We start from the raw sequence: 24,282 nt of genomic DNA on the forward strand, positions 1-24,282 counted from the left end.
TGGGCCTTTACTTGCCCAGATAAAATAATTTATTTGACCCTGCAGTTTTTTAAGAGCTCCTTTATCAAATGGTAGGGGGACGGCGTCAAACAAAAAAGATAATTTTGGGAGCACCATAATTTTTATTAGATTAACACGGCCAAGCAAAGTAAGTTGTAGGTGCGCCCAGATTTTTAAAAGCCCATTAATCTCTTTCCTTGCCTTCTCAAAATTTATTTTTGTTAGTTTGGAAAGATCTTGCGGGATCAGAACACCCAAATATCTCATTACCTCCTTTTGACCTCCTTCTCCTACTTGTAAGTTCCAGGACATAATTTCCGTCTTACTTCTATTTACATTGTAGCCCGATGCCTTCCCAAAATCCCTTGTTAATGTGCTGATATTACCCATAGTTTTATGCAAGTTGGTAGTGTAGATGAGAATGTCGTCCGCGTAGAGGCCCAGTTTCTTATTCCAGCCTTGGAAATGAAAAGGTATGATCTCAGGATCTTCCCTGATTCTTCTGGCCAGGGGCTCTATATACAGATTAAACAAAAGCGGTGATAGAGAACACCCCTGTCGTGTACCTCTACTAATAAAAATTGGATCTGTTAAAGAATCATTGACCAACAATCTGGCTTTTGGATGGCTATATATGGCTCCCAATATTCTACAAAAATTTGGACCCAGGTTAGCTGACCTTGCTGCTGCTTGTAGAAAGGGCCAGTTAACTCGATCAAAAGACTTGGTGGCATCCAAAGCAATTACGGCCAATGGGAGCTCGTAGGTGGTTGCAAGGTCTATTGAATCTATTAGTGAGTGAGTTAGTTCCTTTAGGAACCTTCCACGAATAAATCCTTTCTGGTCCGTGTGGATCAGCTCTGCCATAGGACCATTCAATCTATCGGCCAATATTTTTGTGAAGATCTTATAGTCACAGTTCAATAAGGAGATTGGCCGATATGAGTCACAGTTTATCGGGTTTTTTCCAGGCTTTAGAATTAAGGAGATATTGGCTTCGTTCCATGAGGCTGGCAATTCCGCACCCTTAATGAAAAGATCATTGAAAATCTCCAAGAGGAAGGGTATTAGTGTATTCGCCAAAGCTTTGTAAACCTCAGAAGGTAGCCCGTCCGGGCCCGGGGCTTTGGCCATCTTCCCTTGTCGTAAGGCAAGCTCCACTTCCCCTTCTTTTATCTCCTGATTCAAACTCCTAGATTTATCGGCTGAAATGATTAAACGTTGGGATAGCCATGTTTGGACCTCTTCCTGAGTAGGTTTTAAATCTTCATGGTACACCTTGCTATAGTGATTATGAAAGGCTTGTTGGATCTCCTCATTGTTGGTGGTAAGGGCGCCCGTGCAGTCACTTCGGATCTGGTCAATCCTGTTTCTCGCCTGTTCTTTTTTTGCTTTCCAAGCCAGCAGCTTACTGCAACCTTCACTGTATTCGAAGTGAGCCAACCTGCTGGCTTCCCATTTTTTTCTTACTCTATCCTGTAGAACTATTGACAATTTGGATTTTTCTTTTAGTATCTCCTGGAAAAGAACTCCCCGGGCTTCCTCCTGTAGTTTTGGATCAGAGAGATCTTTCTCTAGGGACTGGATCTTTTCCTCCACTGCCAATAGATCTTTACGATAATTTTGTCTTTTCTCAGCCGCTAGTGTACCCAACCTGCCTCTCAAGAAGGCCTTATAGGCGTCCCAGATTACGCCAGATGTAGCTGAACCCTTATTAAACAGGAAGAATTCCTCAGTTTCTCTAGCAAGTATGGCCACTATATCCTCATCCTGTAAAATTATGCGATCAAGCATCCATCTTGATTGGGAGACTTTCTCATATAAATCTAGATATAGAAGTACTGCCGAATGATCGGACAGATGAGCACCCACATGCTCGACATTTTGAATCCACTTGGTCAAGCTGCTGTCAGTGAGGAAATAGTCTATCCTGGACTGATGTCTATATTTATGGTTGTGAAATGTGAAACCTTTATTTTTTAAGTCCAGCCTTCAGCCGGCAAATATCTTGAAGCCCCAACTGTGTCATGACTTGTTTAATGAGCATTGACATTTTCGGATTAACACATGCCCTGCTGCCGGATGACCAATCTAGAGTGTGGTCTAGAACAGCATTGAAGTCTCCGGCAAGAATAATTGGATCAGAGGAGTCCACCAATTCGGCTACTAGTTCTCCCAGAGGAAGGGGATCATCCCTATTGGGGCCATAATATCCCGCTAACATGAAGGGGTAACCTCAGATCTTTGCCTTCACCACTAGCCATCTGCCTGTTTTATCTGAAGTGTGTGATCCGAACACTACTTGCGGCCCTTTTTTAACAAGAATCTCCACTCCCTTAGTGACTCCCGACTGAGATGAGCAGACTGCTTGGGAGATCCAATTTTGGGTTCTAAAGAGGTCTAATCCCTCTTTCTCTGATAGGTGGGTCTCTTGTAATATAATGATCTCAGCTGGGCAGTCTCTTAAAAAATTGTAGGATTTTATACCTTCTTCCTCGTACCCTAAGACCATTAACATTCCACGATAGTATTCTTATTACCGCCTTACTTCTCTCAGTCATTCATAAAAAAGAAAAAGCAAAAATACAAAATAAAATACCATATATGTGTTAGGAATATTTTCAGAGGCTATTGAGGATTTATTTTATTTTTTTCCCCATTGCTCCCCACCCTGTGTCCCCCCCCCACCCTCCCACTCCATAGAAAAAAACCCCCTCCTTCAAACGCCCCCGGGCTGAAAAGATTTTTTTGTTGATTTTTTTAGTTGATTAGATTGTATTCGTGAATTTTTATTGTTTTTTCCACTTCGCCGTTCTTTCCCCTCTAACTGCCAGATTGTAAGCTTTTTATAAAGTCGTCAAGCTTATCCACAGAGTAGAAAATATGCATTTTGTTGTTCAACATGACTTTCAAGTAGGCTGGAAATCTTAACTGAACAGAAGCGCCCAAGCGTTTTAAGTTCTCGATCCTTTGCCCCATCTCCCATTGCCTATTGGAGGTGGTAACAGAGACGTCAGATCTTATCTCGTACCTGAACCCATCCTCTTCGATTGAATTTCAACCCCAGAGCCTTGGAGAGGATTTTCTCTTTTAACGAGTAAGTTAGGAAATTTAATAGAATTTTCCTGGGCTTAGACCTATTTGTATTGAGTCTAAAGGGGTCCCTATGGACACGTTGTATGTCCTTAGCTAAATCTTCTTCCGACTCCTCTAGTTGGAGCTTATTCTTGATAAGTCTAACCACGTATGATTTGATGAATGAAGAATGAAGAATGAAGAAGGTATTTAGTAGAGCGCACTGTGGCCAAGCGGCTTCCTGGCGCTAAAACCTGATCAAGACTCACATAAATCCAACCGAAGAATTAGGGAGAAAAAGCCTGAGAGAAAAGGAAGGTCTTTAAAGCTTTGCGAAAATGGGAATAAATGGGGATAGAGCGAATAGAGAGAGGAAGACTGTTCCAGAGCTGGGGGGCCAAAACCGAAAAGCGAGTGCCCCCGGTTCTGGATTTGCGGAAGCGAGGGATGTACAGGAGAGACAGAGAAGAAGAACGAAGGGTGCGACAAGGGGCATAGGAAGAGATGAGAGAGGTGATGAAAAGAGGAGCAGAACGGGAATGAGCCTGAAAGGCTAGACAGGCCAATTTAAAAAATGATCGGAAGTGGACGGGAAGCCAGTGAAGGGATTTGAGTACAGGAGTGATGTGAGAAGATTTGGGAAGGGAAAAGATGAGGCGGGCAGCTTGGTTTTGAATGGCCTGAAGTCGGCGAGATTGAGAGGCAGGGATGCCTACATACAGGCCATTTCCATAGTCAATGCGGGAGATGACAAGAGCCAAGACTATAGTTTTGAGGGCATCAATAGAAAAGAACCGTGAGATCTTTCGGATGAGACGGAGGGACAAAAAACAAGAAGATACAACGGAGGTGATCTGACTATGCATCGAAAGGTCATGACTGACTTTGATGCCAAGGGTGCGGACAGAGGAAACGGGTGAGGGAGGGGGACCGAAAGAGAGGGGCCAATGTGCAGGGGACCAGGGATTAGAGGGGCCACCCGTGAGGACAAGTTCCGTCTTGTCAGGGTTGAGTTTCAGATGATTGGCGCTCATCCACTCAGAAATGAAAACTAAAGTGGAACAAAATTTGGGAAGGGAGTCAGGAGAGGAGGACAAATCAAAGATGAGCTGAAGGTCATCGGCATAGTTATATACAGAGACCCCCTGCTCAAGAAGGGAAGTGATGAGGGGTTGGATGTAAAGATTGAAGAGTAGGGGGGAAAGAGAGGAGCCTTGGGGAACACCACAGGTAACCGGGCGGGAAGGGGACGAAAAGCCAGAGAGATGGACCGCCTGGGACCTGTCCTGAAGAAAGGACGCAATCCAGGAGAAGGCCACACCCCGAATACCAGCTGATCTGACACGGTCGAGAAGGATGGAGTGGTCGACCGTGTCAAATGCAGCGGACAAATTGAGGAGGACCAAGGCTTGGGGGAGTTTGAGATCAGCTTTCCCCTTAAGCTCATCCAGGACCGCGAGGACCACCACCTCCGTGGAATGGCCCGGACGGAATCCGGCCTGGTGAGATGCCAGCAGGCCATTCTGCTCGACATAAGAAGAGAGACAGGAGGTGACATGTGCTTCAAGAATTTTACCAAGATATGGGAGAAGGGAAATGGGGCGAAAGTTGGAAAGAAGAGAGGGATCCAAACCAGTTTTTTTAAGGATAGGAAGGACAATAGCAGATTTGAAAGAGGAAGGGACAGAACCCAAAGCCAAAGAAGAATTGAGAAGAGTAAGAGGGGGAACAGGGCAGCTGGTGAGTAGAATGTTGAGAATGCGGGCTGGCGCACAATCGGCAGGAGAACCTGACCTGACTTTGGCCAGGAGTTTAGAAAATAATTCAGGAGAAATAGGAGGAAAGGAGACAAAAGAAGAGAGAGGAGGGGGGGAGAAGGGAGCAGGCAAGGTTGAGGGACAGAGGGGATGTTGGCTTTGATCTTCAAGATTTTGTCAATGAAAAAATCATTGAGTGAGGAACAAAGGGTTTGTGAGGGAACGGGGCCGGGGGTAGAGCGATCGGAAGTGGCTAGGGCGTGAACCAGGGAAAATATTTCCCGAGGTTTATTGGCAGCCAAAGCCACTCTCCCAGTAAAGTAAGAGGTTTTGGCAGCAGTGATCGCTCTTTTGTATTTCGTGAGAAGTGATTTGTATTTGACGCGTCGAGAAGGACTGTAGTTGCGTCTCCAAAGGCGTTCCGACCGCCTGAGATCGAGTTTGAGCGCTTTAAGCTCAGGAGAGAACCATTTATGAGCGTCGTGGGGGCGGACCGTTTTGACCTTTCTGAACGGAGCAACTAGGTCGCAAGCAGAAGCGAGCCAAGTGCGAACGGTCTCAGCTTGGAAATCAAGAGAGAGATCGTTAAGAGCCGGAACAGAAGAGGCCAAAGTGAGCGTGAGGGCGTCGAGATCAATCGAGTTCCAGTTACGGGCTAAATGATTTTTAGGAAGGGGGGGCTTAGCAGCCATGCCCAGTAAAATGGAAAACGAGATATTAAAATGATCCGACCAAACACAGGGGGAAATAAGGAGAGAAGAAATATTAGAACAGGTAGACCAGATTTGGTCTAAGGTGTGGCCCCGAACATGGGTGGGAGCTGTGACATAGGGTGTAAAGTTGAGGCAATGAAGGGTGGCAGAAAAATCTTTAGAGACAGGGTCTTCCCTAATATCGCCTGGCCAGAAGTTAAAATCGCCGAGCAAAAGGACCGAGGAGTTATTGACCACCAAGGTGGCCAGAAGGTCCTGGAGGGAAGGAACAAAGGAAGGCATAGGTTGGGGGGGGCGGTACACGAGAACCACAGTGAGAGGCACCGAGAGATTAAGTGAACGGGCCACCAGGTAGTCCACATTGGGTATAGGAGGATGAGTGAGGATTTGGAATTTAAGAGAGGAGCGAATGAGCATCGCCACTCCTCCGCCGGCTTTGCCTGCCGGGCGATCGGCTCGAAGGGCATAGTGAGAGTCGGGGAGGATGGCCAAGAGATCAGGGAGGGAGTCAGAAGAAAACCATGTTTCGGTCAGACAGAGAATGTCAAGGGAGTTTGAAGTCAAAAGATTAAAGAGGGCCGTCTGATGCTTGACCGCAGAACGGGTATTGAGAAGATGGACAGAAGCAGTGGTGGGAGTAGAATGAGAGGTGAACACGTTGGGGATGGGGCAGGGAGTGATGGGTACCGGATAGGAAGGGGGAGAGGAGAGAATACCATGTGAGTCGAGAAGCTGGAGGAGAGAGGGAGGCGGGGGAAGAGGAGATGATAGCGCTATGAGCTGGGTGGCCGAGTACGCCACTACAGGGGCAGAGTGTGAAGCCCCTGGTCCCGGCCCGTCGCGGACGGGCGCAGACGGGCTTAACTTAGGCGCAACTTCGGCACGCCTTCGTCGCGCCCGCTGCACTCGTCCGCTGCGCTGCCGAGGATAGGTGGCCATGTTATAGGGGCACATGAAGGAAAAAGGTCAGTGGGCGTGGCAGGGAGGGAGGAGCCAAACAACAGCGACGCGGCGCCCGGACCCGGCCAAGATGAAGGACCAGCCCGTCCCGCACCGAGAAGCAGGTGAGGAGGGGGCGGTCAGCAGCGGCGGTCTGGGGCGCGCGCGGGGGCAGGGCTGCAGGGAAGATCCAAGAGCGCTGGGCGCTGGAGCGAGAGCTCGGGAAAGTGCGAGTGCAGGCACAAAGAATTAAAAGCAGCAAAGTCTCGTGAGGCGATGTTGCTCCCGGAGACGCTTCGGGAGATTAGTGGCAGGAAGCAGGAGTGAAGGCACTCTCTAGCGTCCGCCAGAAGTACTTGCCAGGGAGGGAGGAGCCAAACAACAGCGACACGGCGCCCGGACCCGGCCAAGATGGAGGACCAGCCCGTCCCGCACCGAGAAGCAGGTGAGGAGGGGGCGGTCAGCAGCGGCGGTCTGGGGCGCGCGCGGGGGCAGGGCTGCAGGGAAGATCCAAGAGCGCTGGGCGCTGGAGCGAGAGCTCGGGAAAGTGCGAGTGCAGGCACAAAGAATTAAAAGCAGCAAAGTCTCGTGAGGCAATGTTGCTCCCGGAGACGCTTCGGGAGATTAGTGGCAGGAAGCAGGAGTGAAGGCACTCTCTAGCGTCTGCCAGAAGTACTTGCCAGGGAGGGAGGAGCCAAACAACAGCGACGCGGCGCCCGGACCCGACCAAGATGGAGGACCAGCCCGTCCCGCACCGAGAAGCAGGTGAGGAGGGGGCGGTCAGCAGCGGCGGTCTGGGGCGCGCGCGGGGGCAGGGCTGCAGGGAAGATCCAAGAGTGCTGGGCGCTGGAGCGAGAGCTCGGGAAAGTGCGAGTGCAGGCACAAAGAATTAAAAGCAGCAAAGTCTCGTGAGGCGATGTTGCTCCCGGAGACGCTTCGGGAGATTAGTGGCAGGAAGCATCTCCTTCTCTGCCTTCAGGCACCTTCAAAATTTTAATATTATTTCGTCTCTGGAAATTTTCTAGCCTCTCAACTCTGTCCATATTCTCTTTTTCCACTGTCTTCAGTTTCTCAATCTCCGCGCAGTTAGCCAGCACCGTCTCTCTGAGCTCCTTGACCTCTTCCTCCAGTGATGTTGTTCTACTGCTGAGATCATCAATCTTCCTCTCCATGACCTCACAGGCCTTTTTTATTTCGGACTGGTTAAATTCTGATATTTCGAATCTGCTCTTAATTTCAGCCGTCAGACCAGCTGGAAGTGCCCCCACTGAATTATCTTCTCTATCTTTATTCAGTTTAGTGGTCTCATCGAGTTTTGTTCCAGAATTCTCTGGAATATTACTGGTGTCAGTTACTGAGATGCATGCTTCGTCGGCCCTTCGGACAGAAAGATCTGGGAAGGCTTCTGGAGATGTAACCTTCTTCCCAGCGACTGCAGACTCATTTAGGCCTGCCATAGCACTTTCCCCTAGGATTAATACTTTAGGCAGAACCCTGAAGAAAGTTTTAAGAGAGGGGGTGATTTTAATTTTAGGATCTAGTCGGTTATATTTTGAGGACCTTGGGGCGGACCTTTTATGTCTCAAGTTTATATCGGAAGGTGATATATTTTTGACCACTGTATACCGGAACTCGGGGACTTTTGTACTTATCTGCTTTTCCCTTCCTATTATTTCAGCCTGCTCTCCAGCCCTCTCCTGCACACACCCCTCTATTTTATTTTCGCTCTTATCCCTTCTGTCCCCTCCTTCTTTGTTAATGCAATGTGGCAAGTATCAATGTCTATGCTTTTTAAAACTGTCAAATCTGCGCATCTAAGAAGAAATCACCTTTTTTCCATTCATAGAGCCTATTGGACACCACAGAGGCTGTCCAAGTTTGGAAGAGGAGGTGATGTGGCATGCCCTAAGTGTGGGAGCCTGAAAGAGGACGATGTTCACATGTTCCTAGAATGCCCCGAGATCCAGGTATTCTGGAAAGACGTGAGTAGTGCTCTGTCCAAGATGCTAGACATCAACATCAAGGTAAGCATCTCGATGGTTATCTTCGGATGTGTGGATTCTTTGGAAAAGGTCTCGGCTAATAATTCTAAGTTGTTTTTTTATGCCATGTTATTGGCTCGCAGAGAGATTTGTAAGCAATGGCTAGCTGCATTCCCTCCTAAATTCTCTGACTGGGTGCTTTCCATTAAAAATGTATCTGGGCTGGACACGAGAGCTTTTAAGAATCACCATTTCTGGTCCCCCGCTTTGGCGTGGTGCGAGCAGCAAACACTTTCTAACATCCGATGATTACGCCTGCTAAGCCTCGTCCGGCTACCTTGGCATTTCTCCATTTGATGCTTCCTATTCAGCGCTCAGATGCTTGGGGGAATGCGGTGGAGAGAAAAGTGGGAAGGCGAGGTGGAGTGCGATGCTCTCAAAAACCCGGGCCATAAAGTGACAGAGCTGAGTATTCTCTCCTCCCTTTCCTGTTTCCGGTTTTTCCAGCACGCAAGCACAGAGGGCTACGGCTATGTCCAGTAGGTGTGCAAATGGAATCTGGTTATCTTTTCATGAGGCATATGAGGATTTAAAAAAAAAAAAAAAAAAAAAAAACATGATCTAAAGAGGAATTGGTGGTTGAGCATTTAATATGACATACGTCTGACCACATACCAAGAAAAGAAAAGATTCCAATGAAACCAGTAAAACTCAATATTATCTACGAGGTCAGTCAATGTCTCTGAATGGGTAGGACAATGATATTACAGGCACTATGCATTTAGAAAAAAGTCCTCCCATACATGAGCAGCATAAATACTTGATACATTTAGCGATTTATTTATTTATTGAATTGATTGATGGTTTTATCATGTATTTATTTCCCTATTTGTATATGGTTATACACATTTGTTTGCAATAATGCCATGTGTCTAGCGGATCAACCACGTTATGTTTGAACGTGAATGACAACACGCTGTAGTTTGTATTATCGCAAAAAGTGCCTCAAAACTACAGTCTGTCTTCTCTGGTGATCATATGAACTCTTGTCATGTGACATGTTGACAAAATGTATTTTAAAAACGTGATTTGCTGCGCTTCCTCATGTGATCAAGGTCACGTGCAGTGACCAAAACGCGTAATGGCGAGTTGGGGCGAGTGAAATAAAGGAGATTTTTGCCGAATCACTGGAGTCCGTACCCATTTATTCGTATTGAGTGGATTTTGGTGGGAAACGTTGTGGTATCTATATATATATATATATATATATATATATATATATATATATATATATACATATATAAAAATATATTTTCACTGAAAAAGCCATAGGTTTCAGAGACATTATAGTTAGTTGGACATTTCACTCATAAAACCAGAGAAATTCGCCTGTTATACTTAGTTGAGCTAACTATAACTTGCGCGCTCGCAATGCACTGCTGATGATGTCACATATTACATCACTCATGACATTGTGAGTGACATCACTCATGACATCACTGATGACTTCTCAAATGACATCACTCATGACATCACTGATGACATCATCCAGTGAATGTGTTTTTCTGTAAACTAAATATTTTTCTTATATATCTATGCCAAGGTCTATTGAAGAATAAGTCGATGTATAAGTGCCTGAATGGAATATTTAGTAGATGCTTGACTGACTCTATAAGTCACTGATTGAACGTATGTTACTGAATGCATGGATTAGTGACTAAACTGTGCCAATGTCGCTATTAGTCTCTCAGTTGGTGTGTAAGCAGGTGCATGGGTTGGTGAGTAGCTACATCAGTGTCTATATGGGTTATTGATTGTATGAGTATCTGAATGGGTGTCTGAGTGTCTATCTGGGTGAGTGGAGGGTGTCTGACTCTGTGCATACATGTCTGAATAGCTGTTTCACTGGTTCTATACATTCAAAACTGCATCTCGGAAGGGCTATATGGGTAGCTAACTGTGTGTACAGGTGTGTTGATTAGTGAATTGATGTCTCAGTTGTATATATGTGAGTAACTATATATGTTTTTAGACAGTATATGTGAGTGTTGGGGTGTATACTTGACTATACGTGAGAGAGAGTGCAAGAGTGTCTACATACACAAATGTGTACTTGTATTAGTGATTGTATAAGAGAGTAAGTATGTGATAATATCTATATAAATAAAGGAAGTGGTGTGTGTATAAATAAGTCAGGTGGTCTGTATATATCTGCATAGGTGAGTACATGGGTGTGTGATTGATTTTTGGCATGACTGAGTAGATGTGTGAGTAACTCTATGGATCAGTAGCACTGTGTGAATGTATGTATAGGTGTATGAGTGGATATTATACTGATGTAATGATGAGTGACAGCATGTATGAGTGACTGTATCAGTGTATGTCCGGCTCACAATATATCGATAGGAATCAGTGGATGGGTATCTAGTATCTGGTATTGGTGTGTCTATGGTTTAGAAAATGGTAGTCTGTATTTTAGAATGGGTGTATTAAACGTTATATTAGAGTGTGAAGAGGTGTGTCAGACTATCACGTGGATGATGTCATCAGTGATGTTATTTGAGATGTCATCAGTGATGTCACTGACCATGTCATGAGTGATGTAATATGTGACGCCATCAGCAGTGCATTGCGAGCACGTGATGATGTCATCAGTGATGTTATTTGAGATGTCATCAGTGATGTCACTGACCATGTCATGAGTGATGTAATATGTGACGCCATCAGCAGTGCATTGCGAGCACGTGATTTATAGTTAGCTCAACTAACTATAACAGGCGAATTTCTCTGGTTTTATATGAGTCAAATGTCCAACTAACTATAACGTCTAAGAAACCTATGGTTTTTTCAGTGAATTTCTAAGGTTTTTTAAATGCTAATTTCTAACTATAACGTCCCTGAAACCTATGGTGTTTTCAGTGACTTTCTAAGGTTTTTTTAAATGCAAATTTCTAACTATAACGTCTGTAAAACCTATGTTTTTTTCAGTGAATTTCAAAGGTTTTTTAAATATCGAACTACTATTGTGCTATTTGTCATTACTACAGTTTTTTCTAACTTTTCAACTACATAAAATAAACTGGAAAACTACTATGTAATGTAATATATTTCACAAATTACAATGAGTTTTTAAATAATACAAAATAATTTAACATTGAGAAAACAAATTTTCTCCCTTTTTTGCTGTCATCAGCTACTACTTAACTTCACTATTCACAGTGATGTCAGAGTAGTTTCATCATAAACAGCAGGGAAATAAAACAATCAACTAGAATGTTAAAAAAAACAAATCCCTAATTCTCACAAATATAATACAAAATCAACACAAATAACACATCCAATACGATTTCCAACCTTCAAATCTTAACTTTGCTTCGTAGTTTCTGTGAACATTTTCCCAATACAGCAAATAATGTATCAAAAATTTTGCTTTGAAAGCATCTAGTGTGAATTCCTTAAAGTATCTTTACACCTTCCCACAAAGCCGAATGGTGTATCTAAAATCTTTGTTTCAGAAATATCAAGTATGAGTTGGGTAATTCATAAGGCAATCTCGGTTTCATTTCCAAATGTGTATCGTTGCAGTGACTCCAACCATTATTACACTTTAAATAAACTGTATAATGTCCACTTGTGGTAGTACTTCCAGCATGGAAAACAATAGCAACTGTTGCAAAAGTTCTTCCAGAAATAAATACTCGACTAGCAACAACATTTTTAATTTTTGTTTCCACTTTTCTTCCATTTGGTCTACAGCGTTGTAGCATTACAAACAAATAGTTTCCATATCTTTGTAGGCATAATGTAGATAGCATTGTTGATTAACAATGAGAACAGATCATCTTGTGATCTGCTTCTTCTAGTAAGTTGGAAGATGGTACAGATTTGCAGTCAGGTATTGTCAAATATAGAAATCGTTCTCTGTCAACTATAGTGCTTGAAGTTAATGAACACTGTTCACATTTATGTTCCCATTTGTAACTGAGTCCAAATAAACTCTCAATCTGAATTCCTTCATCTTCTAGTACTCCAAATATAACCATCAGAAATTCTTGTGCATCTTGTTGTATATTAGCACTGAACGTTAAAGATCCAGTACATGTATCCAACAGTTGGTGAATACCAGAAGCAGAATGGATCTTACGTCTATCAGTTCTGAATTCTTTAAATAAAGTACATAATCTTTTTTCCTGACTTTCCATAATTTCACCATAAACATCATAATTTCCATAAATTCCATAATTTCACCATAAACATCTTCAAGATAAAATATAACGTTTAGAATAACATTACCATAGCAGTTGACACCAGAAGCATTTTCTAATTGGAATCCGACAACATCATCACTTGTTTGTATTTTCTGCTTCTTTACATCTTTTCTTTTCTCTTGATTTTGTTTCTGCTTTCCAACCATAGTTTCTCATAAATAGGATATTCACCTAAACTTGGAGCATAAAGCCTTCTCAAATGATTATATTCTCTTACACAATTAACATCAGCACTAACCTTGTTCTCATCAAAATCAATTAAATACAAACCAGACAACGTTCTAACTCGAGATAATGCAACATGTACCATTCCCTCTTTAAACACAGTTCTTCCTACATTTATCAAAGCATTATCTACACTTAAACCTTCAGATTTATGAATAGGTATTGCATATGCTAAACAGAAGGGAAACTGTTTTCTATGAACATACAAGTCTTTTACAAGCAAAAAACATACAGCACAACGCGCAATCTGTCTTACCTCTGTAATCTGATCAAATTTAACTTTCAAGAATTCAATTCCTTTTCTATTTTGATATTTTACAAAATCAACAACTTTCACCATTGCTCCATTCACTGAACCTTCTTCTACATTCAGATTACGCCTCAAAATTACCCGACAGTTTAAACATACATCTACATTTTTTTCTAAGCCAGCAGTTTTCGATAGACTTTTCCAAAGAATCCAATTTAGTCTGTAGTTTTTCTGAAAGAAGAATTGTTATTCCTTGATGCTCGATATTATCAATAGCTTCAATGTGAACTATTTCTTCATTTTCCAATTTCATAAGCTCTCTATTAAATGTATAACACTCTTCCACTGTAGGCATTAAGCAAACTATAGACTTTTTCTTTCATTTTCTTGTACATTACTTCTGCTGGTGTGTTTTCATTTGTAAACACGTTCCTTAGTAGATGACTTTGAAAAGCTTCTTTACCATGTTTGCGTAGAACACCAATTCTTACATCTTTTAGAATATTTCCATAACCTTCATCTCTTGCTTGTCACTTATTCTGAGTGAGTTCTTTATATTCAAAATTTAACCACATATTCACATTTCCAATACTTTACAGAGATTTATTTGTGTCTTCATGTAGAAGAGTTTTAAACACTGGTTCTCCTTTTACAAGTGTTAGTTGTAGCGGATCTCCAAATACAATTTAATGTTTTCCTCCAAAGAGAACATCATAATCTGTTTTTAATACCTGTTGCAATCTTTAAGTGTGCAAAAGCAAGCATTACGTTTGAGACCATGCTCACCTCAGCAATAATTAATAGTTTCATTTTCTTCAGCACTCTTGACACTTCATGAGAAGCTTCTCCAGACAACTTCTGATATTGTAATTTACTATCATGCTCAACTGATAACATCAGTAATCTATGCAAAGTAACTCCTTTAACATTGTGTGCAGCTAATCCAGTTGGAGCTGTTACCACAGAACATAAATGTGAACCAGTAGTTTTTTTAAGATAACTGGTCAAAACTGTAATGAAAAAACTTTTACCTGTCCCAGCTTGACCACTGATGTACATCAGAAGAGGTTTAAAAGATGAACACACACATTCTTTTTTTTATGCAACAAACCATGTTCTAGCTGTTCTCTCACTTGTACATATATTTCTTTCTGTTCAACATTTAGTTGCTCTTCTAACTTTTCCAATGTAATATTCTCCTTGTGTGCTTGTTGCATTGCAATTTTGACTTCATGCATAGCAATCGCTGCTTCATTTTCCAGTATTGGTAATCCAAGAGGATCTTGACTACATTGACCACTTCTTTGACTATCTTGAAACGTATAACTTGCTGTCTCGAGGTTCTATCTCCTTCTTCTCTCGGAATCTCACATGTCCCATACTGGTCGATGAAAGACAATACTGTTTCATCAGATTCAGTTCCAAATTTAGGTGCATCCTTGACCCATAGTAGCATATGTATATGAGGTGCACCTCTTGCTTGGTACTCCTTTCTCCAAAACAAATCGGTAACTTCTCCAAGAGGTGGATTCTTTTTATTGCAGATAAAAGACATCATAGCTTGAAACCTATGATTAAAATATCTGCACACATTTACAGGATCCAATGAACACAGTTCACCAGGAGTCTTTATTTCAACATTTTTAATATTGGAATTCACTTCTCTTAGAAACTCAAGCAAATCTTCCCATGCATACTCTGCACAGCTAAGTGTGACAAACCATGTTGGTGTACCTAAGTTCCATAACATACACTTGAGTTCTCCATGACGACGATATCAATACTCATTTGTTCCACGTTGACATGCCATCAAATTGATTAACTGTGCTTCTAAATTTTCATCTGTTTCTTAAAGTTTCTCCACAAATTCTTTTGCAGAAAGAAGTGATTAATGAACTCCAGTTTTAAGTATGTGGTTCACTGCATACGACAGAGAAGATAAATCACTTTCAAACAAAAGGTGAAATATGTATGGACTGCACTGTCAAAATCTAGGATCTTCAGAATATAATCTTTTTGACCGATATTCTGAAGCTGGAATACGTACAGGTCGGTCATCATATCGTCCACCTTCTCCAGTAGGAAACAGCTGTGGAAAACAACGAGCTTCCAAGCTCTTCTCCCATACACTCATTGGAGTTCCCTCTGCTTTTTTCATTTGAAATAACTCAATGCTGCTTCCACTTACTTCTTTGGAATGCAAAGGACATATTGTGTAATGTTCATCAATCTCTTCAGTCCTTGACATTTATCTTCTAAACTTATTACCTGTTCATCCACATTTACAGTTTTGTAATAAGTATTGTTCTCTATAAGATATAAGGTAGCCTTTTCAACTTTATTGACATTCACAAATTTGTGCCATATTTTCCGACTCTTTGTTGGTACACCATTTATCAGAATGACTACTGCCTCATTTTCCTCTTTCTCTCCAGCAATAGTTTCAATATTTTTCTTAAAATCCGAAGGTAAGTTCAGCCCTCTTTGCAAGTCTGTTGGTGGCAGTTTACCTGTTTTAGGCTCCATCCGAATTATAGTTTGAAAAGGATGAACAGATTGAATTAGAACCAACTCATATGTATTCAATTCTACCAGTTCCTCCAGAATAGCTACTAATTCTAAGTTATTATGTACTGCTCTAGCAGGCATTTTGTTCTCTTCTAATTTGTTTTAACGGTATTTACATATACATTGATCACTACCTAACTCAAATCGACCTTCCACCAACAAGTAAGTTGCAAATTCTTCCCACTTACTATTGTTCTCCTTTTCATTTTTCAAATACAAATCAACATTCCTAGTTTGACTTTTATAATGACTACGTCGACAACAAACACAAACATAGTTTGGTATGTCAGAGCACACTACATTAAAGCTTCCAATTTCTTCGTCAAACTGATCAGTGCTAATCACTTTCCCTTCTCCATCAACATCTGTAATTGTCAAACTTTCACTTTCTATTGACTGCTCATCTGAACCAAAATATCACATTTCAATATCATCACACTTTTTTTGAACATCTAAAAGAGCTGTATTCAGTTCACTTAAAAGTAATGCAGGACTTTTTACATAGTACAGTTTCCTTACAAACTTCCGCATTTCTGAATGGTGTACTGCTAACATCCTCAAGTGATGAAAAACACTTTTACAAACTTTTCTTGAAAGACAAGCCAGAGAATGCCCATGTTTCTCAGTATATTTTCTTACATTACATGGATCTAGTCCTTGCAACAACTTTATCTTCTGTTTAATACTTTTCTGTGTATATTCTCGTAGCAAATTTCGCATTATATCAATAGATTCCTGTTGAATACCACAAATACTGCTACAACCCCACTTATACACAGGAGATGAGGTACATTTCCCTTGCACTTCTTCAACTATTAACTCTTCTGCACCTTTACCAACCAATTCCTCTTTTGGAAGGGTACAACCATCCTGAACTTCGTAGCAACGACCACAAATATCAACTGCAAATGGTAAACTATTTTCCTGGAAGTAACTTTCCTCATTAAAAAATGACTCACTACTAGAAATATGTTTCCAATGTCCACTAAAGATTTTGCAAAAGTTGGTTCTGTTCACAAGTCTTTTTCTTCTACTTTTCTCTTTCAACACTTTGATTACTTTATCTAATACTTTGATCCTCTTCAAAATCACAATTAATAACTTCTGTTTTAAAGTAAAAGCAGTATCCACTATACTTTCGATATGCTGCTTCTGTTTGAATTGCAGCACTTTCTTTTTATATTTGCAGCATGTTCTCATTAAATTCTGAATCACTCTAGTTCGAAAAAGTCTCTGACGAATTTCTTGAAATTATTTTTGTCTCCGGGTAACAGATGCTGTTTCTTTATCATGTTTTCTTTTCCTTGTATTTGAAATTGAAGTTTCCTTCTCCTTACTTGAAAAAAATTCTTCTTTTTCCTTTGTGTGCTGTTATTTTTATTAAATGTTCGTAATATTTTTTACAGAAATTGTCTAGTGTTTTTACCAGAAGAAACTGTTTGTGTAGTGCTCTCATTTCTTTGTAATTGAACATCTTTTCTTTTCTGCAAATATAAATGCTTCTTTTCTTGTCTTTTTCTGTCAGTTCTTCTAGGCATTTTCAAATTTTTATCCAAACGAAATAATTTTCTGAAACAAAAATAGATTCAATTCTTTTTTACATCAGTTCAATATATTACAATAATAACATACAATTACATACATTCTACTGATGGCTTCCAGAGGCAGTGCTGCAATGTGATGGAGCACGGCAGGGGATCAGTAGGATGACGGGTAGTGCCATAGAACATACAGCAAGTATTTATTTAATTATTTACATACACCTTTACAATTTGCATGTAACTGCACTACCTCGTACTTTTCATCTCTCCACCGCACCCCACCACCCCACACACTCCCTCTGCAACCCACCCCAGACAAATTTATAGATAATATTTTAAAAAATTGTAATCTATATACTTAGGATGATATTATCAACCAAACGGCACACAGAAAAATTACCATTATTTGCCTAACAATTTTATCTACAATATCGCAAACATAACACTGCACCCAAAGCTTTAATTGGAGGGGAGGGAGTCTGAGGACCGGCAATTTATTTTTGGGGGCCTCGAAACGGATCTCTATGGGGCTCTATTTTCGGGCCTTGCAAAGGTAGTCCGTTTTTTTTTTTATTGGACTGTAGTGAGACAGTGAGACCATGCACATTGCTCACTACTAAAAAGTGGAGACATCATGCCAGGTGAGTCGCGTTGTAGGAGAAAAGAAATCCTTTAAAGAGAGCCATTTTCTCTCATGATTTCCCTTCTCTTTTTGCAGCGCAGGGGCAACATCATCGTGGCGTGATTAGCAGAGAGACCACCAGGCGCACAACGCCCATTGCCCCGGACTCCCTGAGACAGCTTCCCAATAGCACAAACAGAGCCTCACCCGAGTACTTCACAGGTCTTCCAAAGACCATTTGCTTGTAAATGATGCTCTGTTTTTTAGAGCTCCTACATCCCCACTATGCCTACTGCTGAAAGAACTAGCCTCCTCCGAAATTTCGCTCTGGTTGTGCCTTTGGAGACGACCAAACGCAGCCAACTCCAACACAACCCTGCTCTCACCTTTCACAGGGTGTTGTTGTAGTGCTACGAAAACACACGCTTTGCCTGGCTCACTTAGGGGCATATTATCAGGAACAGCGTTAAAATTATTGCCGCTTTAGAGGCAGGAAACTGCCGCTAAAGCGGCGATAATGAGCTTGATAATATGCCCTTGTAAATTTCCATAGAAGCCCAGCTTCACACGACAACCTGGCCGGCTATGGGAATAGACAAGGTCATATTATCAAGCCCATTATTGCTGCTTTAGCGGCAGTTTCCTGCCGCTAAAGCGGTAATAATTTTAATGCCGTTCTCGATAATATGCCCCGTTATCTTTCTAAATTAACGTCTTACATTGAAAAGCTGCTTTACATTTCTTTCCCTACATCAACCTTTGTTTAAAACACCACCAGAGAAGGGTGGTGAACTGTGGTCCACAAAGAACAACTCAAAGCTTTCTTGTTCTTTATCAGAAACTTCATCTGCCTCTCAATGATTATCGCAAGTGGATGAGTATAAAACGCAGTATTTAGGATCGGCGGCGGAGAGTGCACGAAAATAAGGACAGATAGTTGAATAAAGGGTGACTGGATGGATGGCCAGATGGATGAATGGATAGCTAGATGGATGGATGGATGGATATATGGATGAATGGACCAGTACTTAGGATACACGGGTGGGCTGTTAGATGTGTAGGATTGGTTCTGGGACAGATGTATGTATGAATATATGGTCGTATAACTGGATAGATGGCACAGTGCTTACAATAGGCGAGTGGGCTGATAGATACTTAGAATAACTGCAGGGACAGATGTATGTATGTATGTAGATAGAATGTCTGAATGAATTGAAAGATGGTTGGATGGCGTAGTGCTTAGGATGAATGGATGCAGGGCTTTAAGTGGGCCGGCTCTGAGCACCGGCAGATATTTTCAGAAAAACTCGAAACGTGTCTCTATCTGGCTCTATTTTCGGCCCTCGCAAAGGTGGTAAAGTTTTCTTTTTTTTTTATTGGACTGCAGTCAGAGCATGCACATCGATGTGCGCATGTTCATTTTGCTCACTACTGAGAAGTGGAAGCACCATGCTACGTGAGTCACGTTGTAGGAGGAAGGGCAATCCTTTAAAGAGCGTGTTTCCCGAACGTAGGAAAATTCGAGGGGATTTTCTTAAGCACACAATGCTAGTTATCTTCATGTACACCACGCCCCTACTTGGATAGCCCACACCCCTTTAACTGGTTTGCCCCACCCCTTTTAGAGCACCCCCAGTTTTTTTCCCACTTAAAGCCCTCACTGCACCATAGTAACAAAGAAATGGTCCAAGTTTCCATTTAAATGTACAATGGCACCAAGTTTCATAATTTGCCATCAATGCTGGCAACCTTCTACCACAGTGCAAGAGTGTCTATCAGCACGAAGATTTGTTATCCACAGAAATGTTGTGTGATTTCCATAGCTGTCTGCTGGAACACTCATCACCAAAAGGTATTAAAACATGCAAATTTGCCATACCATAAATCGCTTCATAAATGGGCCCAGTGCCACTACACCACCCTCATCCCCATTCTTGCTTAACCTTACGAAATCAAAAAAAGACCCCAGCAAGCCTGGTAGAGTCATTATAGCAATACAGGGACTTAATTTGAACAAGTCTCTGCCAGAACGCCCAGCAACAAAAGGTATTAAAACATGCACATTTCCGGATAAAACATGTACCATGCCATAGAGCGCTTTATAAATTGACCCAGTGGCACTACATCACCTTTACTAGCTACACATATGCACGTTACAAATGTCCGTGTTATAATCAGCAACATACCCACCTCTCCCACCCCCACCCCTTCCCTTGCTTAACCTTATGAAATCAAAACAACAAGCCCCAGCACTCCCGTTAGCGCCACTATAGCCATACATAACCTTAATTTCAACAGGTGTCTGCCGGAACGCTCATCAGCAAAAGGTATTGAAACCTGCAATTTTCCAAGTAAAACATACACCATACCATAAGGCGGTTCATAAATAGTCCCAGTACCACTACACCACTGCCACACCCGCCCATGCTTAACTTTACACAATAAAACAAAGAGCCCCAGCAAACCTGGAAGCGCCACTATAGCCATACACAGGCTTAATTTCCACAGATATTTCCTGAAACACTTATCAGCAAAACGTATTTAAACATGCAAATTTGAGGGTAAAACATATACCATGCCATTGGGAGCTTTATAAATGGTCCCAGTGGTACTACATCACCTTTAGTAGCTAGACATCTGCACGTTACTAAAGTCTGTATTTTAATCACCAACATACCCACCTCCCCCACCCCCGCCATTGCTTAACCATACGAAATGAAAGAGAAACCGCCACCATTCCTAGTAGCGCCACTATACCTATACTCGGGCTTAATTTTTAAAGGTGTCTTCCGTAATGCTTATCATCCAAAAGTGTTCAAACATGCAAATAGGTGGGTAAAACATAAACCATCCCATAGCATGGTTTATAAATGAGCCCAGTGGCACTACACCACCTTTACTAGATATACAGCTGTATGTAAATAAAGTCGTTTAAACCCTCTGCGGACTGTATAGCAGAGGATGGGGAGAGTAAACAAAGTTGTAATTCCCAAACTTTTGATATACCGTCCCTTTACTGTATGTATATTAAGGACATTAAATTGAATGAAAAAATTGACGAGTGTCTCAAAAGAGATAGTGAAATTGAGCACCGGTAAAACCCGGACCACTTAAACACCTACGTATATTCAGTACAGGAACACAGCCTGACAATTACTATCACTTGTAATGACATGTACTTTACGAATGTCAAGAAAGTCATACAGAAAATATACCGAACATTTTCATTTCTTTTTTATCTCTCACACATTTATAAAACATCTCTTCTAAAGAAACACTCCCCAACCACTTCTATTTCATAAGAACAGACAATAATTAATAAGTTTACTACCATATATTTTAGTATATCTACCTTTTTATTATTCACTAGTCACAAACGACTAAAACTATTAACTATACCCAAATGCAAACCAGAAACCATGTTCATATTATATCTCAACCTATATTCAAATGATTCAAACTATGCGTACATTTAAAAGGAACACATCACTTTTACTATCTCCATCTCCTCTCCATGTAATCTCCAAACACTGTAGACGGCCTCACAGTACAACAACCTACATAGACTTATATTCAAATCTACCTCTCACTGTCAAAAATGAGATCACAACCTGTCCACATAGCATTTCTGGCTTTGGTTTTATCGGTTTTAACTGAATAACACATACATCTCCTACCCCCCCTTCCCCACTACTTCCACAAAAAGTATAATTTACAAATGTGGGACATTTTGTTTATCTCGCCTGAATACATTAACAAACCCAAATTAACGCTGTACCTCATTTTCAAAACCAGACAGTCCTTTAAAAATGACAAACTACATTTCTTCTTTGTGAAAAATTCCTAAACATATATAAAGTACTTATATAACAACAGGTCAAACTTTATGCATATTTTATAACCAATATGAAACACGACACTTTACTAACAGGATAATATTTTGAAATAAAAAATACTTTCAAACTTAAAAATATCACCTCAAATACTTAATCACTACTACAGAACACATAACACACCTTGTTCATTTCTACCTCACCTTTGTAGTTGGTATGCAGATTTTAAATGTCACACACGCATGCAATTCTTTCTTTTGTCAAACAGTACATGTAATGCACCGCTTTCATCAAGAATGGAACCAGTAATGGCACAATTTCTCTGTCGCTCCACATATAAATACATGTAAAGAACAAATCAGAATACTTAATTCCTTCATCGACATTCCAAAACTTATCTCCATTGGTTATTTTTGAATTTTCCATCTGAAAAGCTACTTAATATGCTGTGCCACATACGGGTCAGAAGTTCAACCTATTTTATCACCACACTTTCTGGAACATTCTACGACACCTGCAGGTTAAAAGTTCATGATTTTTTTAAACGTACATTTTTTTTTCAGCATACTCTCGAACATTTAACAGCACCTGCGGGTTAAAAGTTCACCATTGTTTTAAGTTCCAAATGTACCTTCCAAATGCAATAGCACGTTATGTTGCGCCTTGCACATTTCATCCTATCGAATGTACTCCACGTTTAAACTGCTTTTTATTAACCAATGACAAACATGCTTTTTCACGCAACTAATATGCACCCTAGTTTTTAGTACCCAATGCTTCTTATCTTCCAATCAATTATCGTTTTCTGTGTAGTTTGCTCTTTACAAATGCCGTATTGATTTACCTTCGCACTCCCTATATAACACCACCTATGCACCATATACAAATGACCGTGTTCCAAACAAAACTTTCTCCTACTACGTATAAAATATTACTGACACTACTTAGACAGGTATGGCACAGCGGCCAGGGCACATGACTTCACACCATCAGACACACAGTTTAGGCTCACGCTTTCATGCCCGACTCCCGCACCAGCTCACCATAGCAGCATTAGACTGTACGCAATACCTCACTTAATTTCCACACCCAGCACTTTCAGACCGGTAGCTATGAGTAGTTCGCTTCACACCCCCTCTATAGCACACCCTAAACACCCCCACAAAGGTTACAGTACTCCTACTGTCCTCTTTCCTACTTTTTTCACCATTTTTTCCCCTTACTCGCTTCGACGGAATCACAAAATGATGGCCAACACTTCCTAGTTGCAACCGCTCGCAGCGCTCCCAACCAACAAGTAGCAAGCTCGTGCTCATAATGCCTCAGTCAATCAGATGGCAGATTTCCCAAATTTCGATATCTGTAAATTTCGATATTTCTTAAAAACTACTAAACGGATTTACAACAAATAAACAAAAGCGTGCCAAATTTGGGGTAATTCCGTTCGACCTGTAGCCTTGTCTAAAGTTTCCTATGGAAATTAACATGGAGAAAACACGTTTTGGGACCCCCCTTTTTTTCTTAGCCCCCCCTTGACGAATCACCCCCCAAACATTCCACATAGGAGCTGATATGAACAAAGAATTAGTTGGGAACATTTCATGAAGATTCATCAAACGACGCCAAAGTTATAATCAAAACAAGAAATGTTCTTCCTATGGAATCTTGGTCCGAACTATAACTACCTACTGGCGACTGCCAGTAGGTAATATAATATTATATATATATATATATATATATATATATATATATATATATATTCACTGAAAAAACCATAGGTTTCACACACGTTATAGTTAGGAATTAGCATTTAAAAAACCTTGCAAATTCAGTGAAAAAACCATAGGTTTCACACATGTTATAGTTAGCTGGAAATTTTACTGATAAAAAACCAATGAAATTCCCCCGTTATAGTTAGTGCAGGCAACTATAACTCACGCGACCGCAATCCTCTGCTGATGACATATGTGTCTTTATGAAAAAAAAATATTTGTAATATATGTATAGCTAAAATTTAATGGAAGAAGACATGGGCAAATAAGTGTCTAAATACAGTATTAGCATCAGCAGAAGATTGCGGTCGCGTGAGTTATAGTTGCCTGCACTAACTATAACGGGGGAATTTCATTGGTTTTTTATCAGTAAAATTTCCATCTAACTATAACATGTGTGAAACCTATGTTTTTTTCACTGAATTTGCAAGGTTTTTTAAATGCTAATTCCTAACTATAACGTGTGTGAAACCTATGGTTTTTTCAGTGAATTTGTACGGTTTTTTAAATGCTAAGTTACTTTACGCCATTCGTGGCGTGCGCGCCCACTTAACGCAGTTCGTTCCGTGCACGCACGGTGCGCTTTGCGCACCGCGCGCCCACTTTACGCAGTTAGTGCCGTGCACGCACGGTGGGCACGCGGTGCGCTACGCGCACCGCGTGCCCACGTTACGCTAGATGGGCCATGTACGCACGATGCGCTTCACGCACCGTGCGCACATGGAGGACATATGATG

The sequence above is a fragment of the Triturus cristatus genome, chromosome 5_2 (genome assembly GCF_964204655.1).
Source record: "Triturus cristatus chromosome 5_2, aTriCri1.1, whole genome shotgun sequence".
Classification (NCBI taxonomy): domain Eukaryota; kingdom Metazoa; phylum Chordata; class Amphibia; order Caudata; family Salamandridae; genus Triturus; species Triturus cristatus.